Source organism: Cavia porcellus, unplaced genomic scaffold, assembly GCF_034190915.1.
Source record: "Cavia porcellus strain 051 isolate PalLab524CR breed Dunkin Hartley unplaced genomic scaffold, mCavPor4.1 scaffold_9, whole genome shotgun sequence".
NCBI classification, from domain to species: domain Eukaryota; kingdom Metazoa; phylum Chordata; class Mammalia; order Rodentia; family Caviidae; genus Cavia; species Cavia porcellus.
In genome coordinates this window covers 69,026,897-69,040,975 of record NW_026947492.1, presented here as the reverse complement: position 1 = coordinate 69,040,975, position 14,079 = coordinate 69,026,897, and the positions used below count along the sequence as shown (strand labels likewise).

Below are 14,079 nucleotides of genomic sequence, written 5' to 3'. Positions count from 1 at the left end.
GCATCTGCATTATGTATTCTGTTTGTTTCTTATATTGCTCGTCTAGGGATTCGATCTTTTTGTTTAGTTCCTCCAATATTTTATCTGTGTTTTCTTTAGATATATTTAGAATCTCTTTCATTTCTTTTATCATTTCTTCTTTTATCTGGGAGATTATTTCGAGTTTGAGTTTCTTTAAAGCTTCCTGGAGTTGCTTGTCAACTTCAGTGGCTATTGTGTCCGATATATGAGGTTGATGGGATATATTTTCTTCTATATACATCACTCCTAGGGTTTCTTGAGATGGGCTAGAGGTTTGAGGTTGTAATTTGGTCTTTCGTTTTGTCATTTTCCTATATTTCTGTGTTTCAAGTGTTATTTGAAAGCTTCCTCAGGATCTGTTGAAAATCCCCTTCTATGTTTGGAGCTACTGAGACTCTGGCACTGCGCTACCCCAAGCCATTGGGCCTACAGAACCAGTGGCCCTCCTCTGCCTGCTCAGAGCTCCGCAGTTCCAGACAAGCTGGGCCTCAGGGACACTGTGCGCCCACCTGCCCCTTGAAAGCTCCACAGTTCTTCAATCGCAGCCAGGTTAGGGTACTCACCACAGGCCGTGGTGCCTCAGGAACCTGTGGACCCTCCCTGGTTGCAGAGATATCCACAGTCCTCCAGACAGGCAGAGAGGCCGATGCAGGCACTCCAAATCTACCCAGCTCCTCCTCTGCAGACCAATGGCCAGGCGCGGCAGCTAAACAGGCTGGGCTAGGCTGATAGTGTGGGCTCGCCCACCCGTCGGTAGCTCAGCAATTCTCCAAGTGTTACCGGAATGGGGAGGCTGATGTGGAAGCCTCAAACCCACCTCTCCCCTTCACTGCACCTGGAAGCCTGGGGGAACTCCAGCAGTCTGGGCGGAGATATCCAGAGTCCTCCAGACATGCAGAGAGGCTGGTGAGGGCACCCCAGATCTGCCCAGCTCCTCCTCTGCAGACCTATGGCCAGGCGCGGCAGCTAAGCAGGCTGGGCTAGGCTGGTAGTGTGGGCCAGCCCACCTATTGGGAGCTCAGCAGGTCTCCAATTGAAGCCGGAATGGGGAGGCTGGTGTGGCAGCCTCAAACCCACCTCTCCCCTTCACTGCACCTGGAAGCCTTGGGGAACTCCAGCAGTCTGGGTGGAGATATCCAGAGTCCTCCAGACACGCAGGGAGGCCGGTGGGGGCACCCCAGATCTGCCCAACTCCTCCTCTGCAGACCTATGGCCAGGCGCGGCCGTCAGTGATTTTTTTTGTTAGTGTATAGAAATTCTATTGATTTTTGAGTATTGATTTTATGTCCAGCTACATTGCTGAATTTTTTTGTATTATATCTAGGAGTCTTTCAATGGAGTTTTGGGGGTCTTCTATGTAGAGTATTATGTCATCCACAAGTAATGATAATTTAACTTCTCCTCCTATCTTTACCCCTTTTATTTTTCTCTCTTGTCTAATTGCTTTGGCTAATTATTTCCAGTACTATATTAAATAGGAGCGGTTAGAAGGCACATCCTTGTCTTGTCCCTGATTTTAAAGTAAAGGCCTTCAATTTTTGGCCATTTAGTATGATACTGGCTGTTGGTTTGTCTTAGATGGCCTTTATTATATTGAGGTAAAGACCATCTATTCCAACTTTCTGTAAGGTTCTTATCATAAATGAACTTTGGAACTTATCAAAAGCTTTTTCTGTTTCTATAGACGTGATCATGTGATTCTTACTTTTGACTTTATTGATATGGTAGATTACATTTATTGATTTACATATGTTCAAAAATTCCTGCATGCCTAGGACGAATCCCATTTGGTGTTGGTGTATAATGTCCTTGATGATTCGCTGCATCCTATTTGCCAATATTTTTAATGAGGATTTTTGCAACTTGGTTCATTATAGAGATTGGCCTGTAGTTCTCTTTTTAGTTGGGTCTTTATCAGGTTTTGGTACTGGAGTGATATTTGCTTCCAAGAATGACTTAGGAAGGATTGCTTCCCTTTCAAGTTCATTGAAGTGTTTGAGGATTGTTGGCATTAAGTCTTCTTTGTATTTCTTGTAAAATTCTGCAGTGACTCTCTCTGGGCCAGGGCTCTTCTTTTAGGTAAGGACTTAATTATATTTTCAGTTTCATTAATAGAGATTGGGTTATTCAGTAGTTTTACATCTTCTTGACCTATCTTTGGTACTTCATATGTTTCTAGGAATCTGTTTATTTCTTCCGTGTTACTAAACCTTTGAGAACAGAGCTTTTCAAAATAGGTATTGATAAACTTCTGTATTTCTATAGAGTCTGTAGTGATTTCACCTTTTTCATTCCTTATTGCATGAATTTGAGCTTTATCATCCCTTTTTAAAATAAAGTTGGCTAGGGGCTTATCGATTTTATTTATTCTTTCAAAGAACCAACACTTTGATTCATTAATTCTTTGGATTGTTTTCTTCATCCCTCTGTTGCATTAATTTCTGCTCTAATTTTTATAATTTCCTCTCTTCTTTTGGATTATGCTTGACTTGCTCATCTTTTTCTAGATGTTTGAGGTGTAGCATCAAGTTATTTATTTGTATTCGTTCTCTTTTCCTGATATGGGAACTCAGTGCAATAAATTTTCTTCTCTCTGAGGACAGCTGTCATTGCATCCCACAGATTCTAGTAAGTTGTATTTGTATTTTTGTTTGCTTGTAGGTATTAATTTCTTTAATTTTCCCTATGACCCAATGATTACCCAAGAGTGTGTTATTTAGTTTCCACATGTTTGTGGGATTGTTTCAGTATCTTTTATCATTAATTTCTAATTTCATGGCACTATGATAAGATAACATGTATGAGATAATTTCAACTCTTTTGCACTTATTTAAATATGTTCTTTGGGGTAAACAAAGTTTATTTTTATTTAAGTTGTCCTTTCAAATGGTCATCTTGAGTTTATATACTCATTTTGTAATATAGCCAATTCTAAAAGACAAAGAAAGGAACAATGCAAATAATATATTAATTATGTTAGTGTTCACAAAACCAACTTCTGGGAATATTGAAGATTTTATTTGTATTTCACTGCATGTGAATTTAATAGAATATGAAACATGAATTTTTTGGGATGGTGCAATTTGTCTTAAAATAATGATTTAAGTATAGAAAAATTGTCTTATAGATTTTTAACAACCTGAATATAATGTTAAATAATAAAATTTATTTTCAACATAACATAAATTTTAACAATAATACTTTGGAAAAATGCTTGCTAACTATGACAAAAATGGGATTGTATTTTAGTGTTGAATGGGACTACCATCAATAAATAAATGCTGACTTCACTGATGAGAGATGAATAATCATATATGAAAAAACGATTTACCAAACATAAAATGTGATGAACATGAATTGCTCATAATGACTCCTACTAAAGACAATTTACTTAAAATAACAGTGTAAATGTATTCCTATTAGTTGAACTTGGGAAAGGAAAATATACACTAGTACTCAAAGAGTTACAAAGCACTCATTTATGCAGTCAAATGCTCTACTACTGAGCTAAATGCTAGTTTATGCAGTCAAATGTTCTACTTCTGAGCTATACCCCCTATTTCACTTTATGGAGGTTAAAATACATTCAAATTTTATCAAGAGAATTTTTCCAGAATTTACAATTATAATTACATTTCACTTCATAAATTTCAATATTGTTTTTAGCTATGTGTAGAAAAAAAAATTTGTAATGTATAGTAGATTAGGCCAGTCATATAACAATTATGTTTTATAGAAAAATATAAATAAATATTCAAGAGTAATGAAATTTGTGGGACTATTAAATGAAAAAGTTTAGGTTTACATATTAAAAGTTTGCTTTCAAAGCTTACATAGTAAGTGGAAAATATGTCCACAAGATAATATTAAAAAATAATCTGACACCATATCACATGAATGACACCATATCAAATGAAATTTATTTTCCTAATAAAGCTCAGAATATTACACACAAATTAGAAAATTATGAAATGAATTAAAGAAAACAGTTTAGAGTGTTATGTCTGTATATAGGGTTTTTTTGCTTCTTTTTAAAATTTTATTTTTATTAGTAAATATTTGTAGTACAACACTGATTACATTTATCAGGGGAAGGTGGTCATGTATATAATACATGTTAATGATCTGATTACAAGTGACTTTTTAACTTTTCATTATACTATTCTTTAGTTTCTAAATTTTCTGCCTCAGGATACATGAGGAACAACATTCTTAAAAACTGGCATATGAATGTCAACCAGGATTTCATTGATGGCTATAGTTCACATTTGAGAAAAGATGTTTTATTTTTTTCTACTCAAAACTATAAAATCTCTTACTTTAGGACACAAATTTCATTCTCCCTCAAACTGTGCCCACCAAGACACTTAATTATGGAGACTCAGTAAGCTTTAGGATGCCTTGCTAAGAAAGAGTCCCCAGGGAAATTAAAAATCCTATGTGAGAAGATGTCCTTCTGGTATTCAACAAACTCAGAAGGATTTTTTAGCCATGCATAAGCATGTGGCTGTGTGTAGCACCCTGGTGAGTTTGGAAATTTTCAGGAGTATTTATTTTGGGAAAATGCAAATGGAACATTTAACAAAAAGCAATAACAGGCAATGTATTTCTCTATCCTTTTCATTTCTTATGGGGTAATGAATCTTTTACTCTGAATTTACACTTATTTGCTTTTCATAATATCAAGTTCATACATATAAACATACTATCTGATTTTATGTTTGTTTATATTTTATTTATGTATCATACTTACATAAAAGGGAAAATTGTCAAAGCTTCAACCTTTTTTTAAAATTTTATACTTTAGATTCTTCTGGTATAGGATCATGAAATGATGATTTCTCCATATGGTAATATTTCTGAAGCAGCATTATAAGAATTCCTCTATTAGAAAGAATATTTTATACGAGACCTCATCAGTTAAGAATGAGAACCCATGGATCCCTGAAACTTATTTTACACTTCCACTTTAGGAAGTTTTGTGTACTTAACCAGCAAGAAAGGTTATAGCAGTGACTTCCAGAAAACTCAGATTCCTGCAATCTTTGCCTTGTGGCTTCACAGCCTTGTAGTCCACCTTCAAAGCTACAAGTGTCTATTTAATTTTCTGCATGCCACGATGCATTTGACTGTGCTTTAATGGCTTTGCTTTGTAATGTCAACTACAGAATTTAAACATTGTTCTTCTGTTTTTAAGTAAAAGAAACATTGTAATCATTAAGAAACTTTAAATTTCCTCAAACACCCTAGAATTTCTAAGCTGTTTAGATACCAGTCAATTCATCCTACTAGTCTTAAGAGGAATAGAAATTCAAAGGTATGACAGTAATTTTGTACTGAGTGTCTGGTCAGCGCAATCAATAATCTGTAGATTTTCCTGACAATAAATCTAATATTGAGAATAGATATGTAATAAAGCTTTCTAAAAGTGAAAAAGCACAGAAACAATGCTGTATTCAGATGAATGTCTTTAATAAAATAATTATAGAAATTAGATAAAGCTTTTTAATGGTTTAGAACTTCAAACATTTTCCTGTTTTTTGTTTGCTTTTGAAATAGGGTCTTTCTGTGGAGTTCAGGCTGCTCTTCAGCTCACTTTGTAGCCCAGGTTGGCCCTGGCAGTTATTCTCCTGGCTCAGCTTCCTCAATGCTGTGATTAAAGGCATGCACCACCACATCTGGCTAAATATTTTCTTGTCTCCTACCAAGAACTTCCTTTGACAATATAACTGAGCTTTTGTTGGATCATTGAACAGAACTGTCTCCAATTCCACTGTATGAATGTCCATGTTATATGCTTTTAGTGATATGGACAACTATTTCTGGGAAAATAACATGTAACCTATTAACTGGTGATTTTGTACTGTATATATTTTTTTCTCAAAAATGTTAAAGAATGCGTTAATGACATCAGATAGAGTTTGAATACTAGATATAAAAGTCCTTATAAATCAAATATTTATTTGATCCCAAACAGTATGTTTTATTAAGAATTTATTTTATATTATTTGCTCAACTTATGAGGGACACTATTGAGGGATTTTAAATGAAAGCACAATCTTCATATTCTTCAAGATGGGACAAAATAGCCAATTTTTTAGGAACTATTAAAATAGGAAAGTTAAATTGCTTATAGACCTAAAAAGATTAGAGTTCTCCTGCAAGTAAACTCGTGTAATTTTAGTGCAAGGTCTTAGGTACAAGAAAGCAGAGAAGAATTTGAAAGGAGAGAATAGAAATGACTTGCATGAAGGACACATCCACCTCATGGTTTATAATGTAGAGTGTGAGATGCATGCTAAGGGAGAAACATGGAAAATATGTAGCATGTTGGCCTCAGTTTGCAGTAGGGCATTGAAGAGCATGTGGTTGTCTTGTGGAAGGACTTTTAGATACTGGAGTTTGAAAACTCTCAAAAGTTCAAAAAAATCCTTGTTAACATAAGGTCAATGTTCATGGTATTTGTGGGTCATACTGTCCACCCTAGCCTCTCTTATCTAGGCTCCAACCATATTTCTCCTTCTTTTATGCAGAAACTCATTTGTGAGAAACAGTATAAAATGTTCTCCTGTCGCCCAGTATTTCTGGAGCCAACAGCTCCAGTCTGACCCTGGGATTCTTCATCTTGAATGGTATTCCTGGCCTGGAAGCTGAACGCATCTGGATTTCCCTCCCATTCTGCCTCATGTACATTGTTGCTGTCCTGGGAAACTGGGGGCTCATCTACCTCAGTGGCCATGAGAGGGGCTGCACTGGCCTATGTACTACTTCCTGGCTCTGCTGTCCTTCACTGATGTCACCTTGTGCTCCACAACTGTTCCCAACATGCTGTGCATATACTGGTTTGACCTCAAGGAGATTGACTTTAATGCTTGTCTGGTCCAGATATATTTTGTCCACACATTGACAGGGATGGAGCCTGGAGTGCTCATGGTCATGGCCCTGGACCACTATGTGGCCATTCACTATCCCTTACACTATGCTGCCATCCTCACCAACTCTGTCATTGCCAAGACTGGGCTTGCCACCTTCTTGAGGAGTGTGATGCTCATTATCCCATTTACTTTCCTCACCAAACGCCTGCCCTATTGCCAGGGGAACCTCATCCCCCATACTTACTGTGACCACATGTCAGTGGCCAAGGTCTCCTGTGGCAGTGTTAAGATAAATGCTGTCTATGGACTCTTGGCAGCACTTTTGATTGGGGAGTTTGATATGTTTTGTATCTCCATGTCTTAAACCATGATATTGTGTGCAGTGGTGAGTTTGTCATCTGTAGAAGCTCGGCAGAAGGACTTTGGCACCTGTACCTCCCACCTGTGTGCTATTGTTATCACTTATGTTCCAGCCTTATTCAGCATTTTTACTCATCGGTTTGGGGAACAAAACATTCCCCACCATGTCCACATTATTATTGCCAATCCCTATCTGATGTGCCTTCCAACTCTGAATCCCATTGTTTATGGAGTCAAGACCAAGCAGATCCAGGAAGGAGTGCTAAAGCTATTTTATAAGGAAAAAAAATACATAGATACAGAATAGTTTTAGTAATTAATATCAAAAATGAAGAATAATATTATTTTATAAGAGACAAGAGTAAAATTTTAAAGGTACAGCTGTCATTGTAGAAATCAATATTCATTGGGTATCTGATATAGTATTGATTGAATTCTATTTTTGTGAAACTTGTAAGTCATAAAAACAATTTTTTTTTAAGAAAAGAGTCTTTCTAAATTTGAGCTGTCTGTTAGAAACATTCTATCAGTGAATTTTGAGGTTTTTTTGGTACAATAAAAGTACATATATTCCTAATATAGTTTGCATGATGGACAAGTCTCAAATGCACACCAGGAAGATGTACATATTTTCTTCTCCTGTGAACATTTGTTCTTGAAGGAAATTTGTTAAAAGACAATTCTTCCAGTTATTGAAAAAAAAAAAACCTTTGAAACTTGCCTTAGTGATTTCCTTTACTCCTACTATTCTTTTCTCTATATATCTTTTCATAGCTTTGTTAGGTTATGAGAAATATTTTTGTGTGTGCGTGTGTTTTTCTTTTTTATTGGTACTGGGGATCGAACTCACGACCGACCACCTGCTTGCAAGGCAGGTGCTTATGCCACTGAGCTAAATCCCCAGCCCCATGAGAAATACCTTGAATCTTTCAGATACTATTATTCTCTGTTATCAGAGAGGACAACATTCATATGTTGACATTAATATGACCTAAGTGATACAGGTTGATAATCAAAAGAACAGAAGCATAAAATCTGACATCTCTGCATTCACATGGTCCCTATTGTACTATTTACAATAGCCAAGAAATGGACACAAATGGAGTGTTCATTAACTTATGAATGAATAAGTAAAATGTGGAAAGGGGAGTCAAGATGGCTGAGTAGACTGTTCAACATTTGCCTCTGTCTCTACTATAAGACTCAAAGTAACATGTGTATAGGTGCACTTGTGGTGAGATACCATGGAAAAACAAAGGAACCATCAATAGAAAAATTAAAGCTTCTAAGCTTCAGATTGGGACATTAATGTGGTAAGATAAACAAAACACCCTGATACACCCAGTTCCACAACTAATTTGGTGTGAGGAAGATCTCCCCTTTGCATGCAAGGAAAAGTGCCAACACTGGCAGTCCTAGCTGCTGGAAATTTCCAGTCCCTCTGAGTTTGTGGCCCGCTTCAACAAGGCCCTAAACTCTGCACAGTAGCCTTGCTTTGGTAAAGGATTTTATACATTCTGCCAGTAAACTCACAGGTACTTAGAATTTATTAGCCATCTTGAAAAGTATTCTAACATCTTAATTTGAAAGTTTGTGGATCTGAAATCCCTAAATATTCTTGTTGAAAGAGAATCTATAGAGATTGCACTGAACTGACTTGGGAGATACCTACCACCTGAAACTACGTGCCTATGATTCTCAATTGTGTGAGAGACAGGTTTTATAAGACAGAGGGAAAGAAAGAGTGCTACTTTAAGTACCAGTAGATTGAGGTGAATGTCCTCTAAAAACAAAGGTGCTACCCATGTGTGGACTCCCACTGGTGACAGAGTTGAAGTTTTGTACTTATGGAGTTCTAAAAGTCTCTCCCCCTGCACTATGTTCAAACCCCAGTTACAAAAGACAAAAACAGAAACAAAACAAAACAACCAGTGGAAACATAGGTTCCCACCACTTCCCTGTCCACATTCAATGCTGCTGGAGCTTGAGTAATTCTATGATAGGGCTTCATCCCACATCCCATCCCCAGGTATCTGTAATGGAGGTTTCAAGGACATCTTTTTGCACCACTGGCCAAGGTCCCATTCGAAAGTATACAGTACCACCTTACTAGAAGAGAGCAATACCTCATCTGCTGCTGCCATCCCATCTATGCCACCACAGCACTTTGCTAACAACATGCTGTTGCCAGAACTGAGGGCACACAGCACAGAGAGATTGCTGCAAGTCCTGCCACTGGCCTTTCTGCGCAGCACCTGGTCCTGGACTGCTTCAGGCCACTCACCATTGTCAGCACTGCTAGTGTCCAAAGCACCAAAATTGCGAACTAGCATCAGAGGTGTCGGAAGAAATCACCATTTTTAATTATTTATGCTCAGTCGTTACCGTTTTTTGCCTGATTTCATTATATGGAACCAATGCTAAATAAAAGTGATTATTGTTTGATCTTTATATTTGATCCAATCTTAGAAAAATGCCTTTAAGATTTCATTAATATAATGTTTATCACATATACTTCTATAGTTCAATCATATCAATAGTTTGTAGGATTTTTTTCTAGCAAAGTATATTATACACAATAAAGCATTCAGCTCTTAAGCCTTCAATTAATCAGTTTCAGAACTAGTGCACATTTATAGAATGCCACATAAGACAAGAAAATGGACATTCTTATGCCCTAGAAATCCCTCTTGCTCCTTTAAATTTTTACCATTTTTGAGAGGATATCATTTTTTATTTCTATCAACTGATGTTTTCTTCATCTGTACTGGAATGCACAGAACTGAATTATAGAGTACGGCTGTGTGTCTGGATTATTTTTAATGAAATGTTTTTTTGGATTAATGTATATTTAGAACTTTCTCCTTAATACTTTTGAGATATAAGCCATTGCATAAATATACCATATATTCTGGGTCAATTTATTAATATGTGGGTTGCATGAAAATTTTTATATCTTTTGGTGAAAAATACTCTCATTTATTTTCATTAAAAACCTAACAATAGAATTGCCAAGTTTTAGAGTTAGTACATGTTTAACTTGGTCAGAAATCAAATTGTTCTGCAAAATGGTTGTACTATTCTACAGTTCCTACTTTCAGGCATTCAGTTTGCAATTATAAGGAGAGTGGGATGTGTGACATAATTTTAATGAAGTTTTAAAAGATTATTTTAAACATTTCTTCGGGGGGTGGCAGAAAGCCTCATACATTCACCATCTAAAATGATGAAAATCATTTTAATCCATCCTTCAGTGTCTTCAGAATTAGTCTTCTTCACAATAACATAACAAGGGGAATTCAGGTAGTAATATGTGTGTATCAGTGTTTGAGTTCAACTCTTGAAAACAAACATATATTTGTATGTTTTCACATCTGCAATGAATTTATATATCCATTAATTTATACAACAAACTAGAGCCAAATCATACACTGGATATAGGAAATTTATATACTATTTAAGTATGATTAGTCATGAGTTCGATCCCGGGTACCAATGAAAAGGAAAAAGACAAAAAAAAAGTATGATTATTTTTTCATAAAATACATAAAACATTGGTATTTTATATATATATATATATATATATATATATATATATATACATATTTGTTTATGTACATACACAAGTGGTGGGTGATGAGGTGAGTTGAGAGTGATATTGTGATCAAGTTCAATGAAAATCAACTAATTTTAGGACTCCTGAGTGTTGATACTACAAGTATATACCACCATGTCTGACTTCACTGCATAGTATTCAATCAGGCTAAATATATGTATCTCAAACATTTATTATTTCTTAATAGTGAATATATATAAAATATTTTTACACATTTTTGAGACTTTCAATGAAATACTGAAATGTATAGTCACCTTACAGTGCACCAGAAACGCCTATTGCCAATAGACCACAATGCAATAACCATTGATCAACCTTTTTGGTTCCTCTCTCCTTACTTTTCTTGTTTGCTGGTAACAGCCATTCTGCTCTCAACTTCTACATCACCTGTTATTTATATTCCATGTTAGAATAATATGGTGACATTAATTTTCTTGTTATGGTCAGCTTTTTTCTTATAACATAATGGTCTCCAATTCCATTTGTGTTGTTATAAATAACAAGATTTCATTTTTTGTTGAATATTGCCCTATTGTGCAAACAGGCTATACTGTGTTTCTCCATTCATTATCTGGAGGACATTTTGGTTGTTTCTATCTCTCTTTCACTATTGTGAATAATGTTGAAATAAACATGGGAATGCAGATATCTCTTTGGCATGCTTTTGGGACTTGACAAAATAATCTTGGCCCATGCAGTTGTTCCGAAGCATTTTCCAGTATGAAAACAGAAATGTAGACCAATGCAATAGAATAGAGAGCTAGAAAAAAAAATCCAGCTATGTCCTAGTCAATTGATCATCAACAGAAGTGTTAAAAATGCACATTGAAAATAGAACAGTCTTTTCATGATACAGTACTAGAAAAATTAGCTATCCACAAGCAGAACGATGAAACTAGACCTTTATCTTTCACCAGTTAAAAAGTCAACTGAAAATACAATAGAAATTTAAATTGACTGAAATTGCCAGAAGAAAATAGGTGAAAAAAGCTTCAAGACTTTAAAATGTGCAGGGATATTTTGGATAAGACTCTCAAAATACAGGAAATCAAGTGAAAAATAGACAAGTGGGATTATATAAAACTAAAATTGTCTGAATATTCAAGAAAGCACTCAGTGGATTTAGAGACAACCTAGAGAATAAAATAAAGTTTTCACACTAGATATGTGACTGGAAAGTGATGTTCAGAATACAGAAGAACTCCAAAATTTCAATAGCACAATGTCAAATAATCAAGTTAAAAATGGGCCTCAGATCTTAAAAGAGATATTTCTCAAAAGCATATGCATAACTGGGTAGTGTTACAAGGGAAAATCCTCAACATCACTAATCCTCAAGAAAAGCAGTTCAAAACTGTGAGAACACAGTACCACATCCCAGTAAGAGTGAAAAGTGTTAAAAGGACTAAAGGTAATAAGAACCAGAGCAGATGTTAACAAAGGGAATTCTGCACACTATTAATGGGAATGTAATTTAGTACAGCTATCATGGAAATTCCTCAAAAAAGGTTTTTTAAAAGAATTACCATATGATCTAACAATTCTACAACTGACTATATGTACAAATGACATTAAATCAGTATACAGAAGGACCATCTTTGCTCCTCTGTTTATTGCTATATTATACACAAAAGCTGAGACAGGGAATCAGTTTGTTTCCATCAGTTGATGAATGCATAAAGAATGTTCAAAGTTACAATGCAATAATATTCAACCATTAAAAATTAAAATCCTGCTATCTGGAACAATGTGGATTGAAATGGAGATAGTTATGATAGGCAAATAAGCCAGGCACAGAAAAAAAAATCTAATTGCATAATGTCAGTCATATGTGAAATCTAAAAATATTTGTTCTCAGAAAAGTTGATAGTAGAATGTTGGTTAATGAAGGCTCAAAAGAATGGCCACATAAAGAAAATTAGATATATAGGTAGTAAATTAGGATTGGACAGTAGTAAACTATAGTGTGCCAATGCACGACAGAATATCCTCAAAAAGATAATTTACTACACATATCTAAGAGGTACATAAAAAATATTTTGAAATGTTTAACTGCAAATAAATGATAAATGTTTTGAAAAAATATGTTTAAGCTAATTATAAAATGACACAATATATATACATATCAAACCTTTGTATGGTATACCTATATTATGACACAATGAATGTACAGTATATTAAAGTAACTTTATATGCTAAAGCTATTTATGTTGTAACCATGTATCATAATGATATAAAAACTTTACATTATAGTCCTATTATTATGTATAATTTTTATGTACCAGTTAAAAGAAAGCTTTTTTAAAAAGCCTTAGGAAATGAAGGAAAAAATACAGTGTAATTATTTTTAGACTAATGGATAATGCTGGATAGAATCTATTTACCTTTTAAACTAAATTACCAACATAGACACTAAATGAAAGAAAAAAGATATATAGACAGAGCAGGAAAAACATACATTTGACAAAACATCTCCCCATCTGTAAATATGCATGTTTGCTATCTTAGAATTTTACCTAGGTAAAAATCTCCTACTAGTAACAAACTGCTTCTCTTAAATGATTATGACTTCTTATTTCAGATATATGTATGAAATTTAAAATTCTAATTTCCAATCCATTCCCAAAGTGGTTGAATCCTCTAAATCAACTTTCTTCATTTATCAGGTTTTCTACAAAATTACTTTCAGAACAATTTAAATTTTATTTGAAAGACAAGCTTCATCTATGTCATTTTTCATACAAAGGAAAATAAATTTGCTATTCACTACAATAAGAGCTAGAACTAAGGTAAAGACTGAGTTAATATTCCAGTTAAGTTTTGGGCTAGGTTATAAATGTGCTGAAAACTCACAGCACAGGTAACAGTACGAACTTGTAGGAGGAAGCTAGTCATGTTTCGTTGTTGTATTCTTTCTTTTTTTTGTCTCATTTTCCATTGTCCCATTTTCTTTATCTCTGTACATCCACATATGGGCTATTCTGAAATGGTTGGCTAAATGGTCCTGAGATTCCATATGAGCAAGACATTTCTCGTTAGCTTTGTAGCTCCTTACAATTTCCTCCATCTTCTTTTCTTAGGGACACTAATATCTGTCAAGGTTTGAAAGAAAATGTATATTAAATCAGTTGAAATATTAATGCGAGTTCCTTGAATCTAGTACTTTGATTATAGACCTAATGAAAATGTATAAGGTTGACGTTAGGT

General features: G+C 34.9%; 1 pseudogene; it reads left to right on the top strand.

Annotated features, from left to right (window-relative positions):
- The first annotated feature begins 1,572 nt into the window (after positions 1-1,572).
- Positions 1,573-7,563, top strand: LOC100734420 (olfactory receptor 52N2-like; annotated as a pseudogene).
- The last annotated feature ends 6,516 nt before the right edge of the window (positions 7,564-14,079 follow it).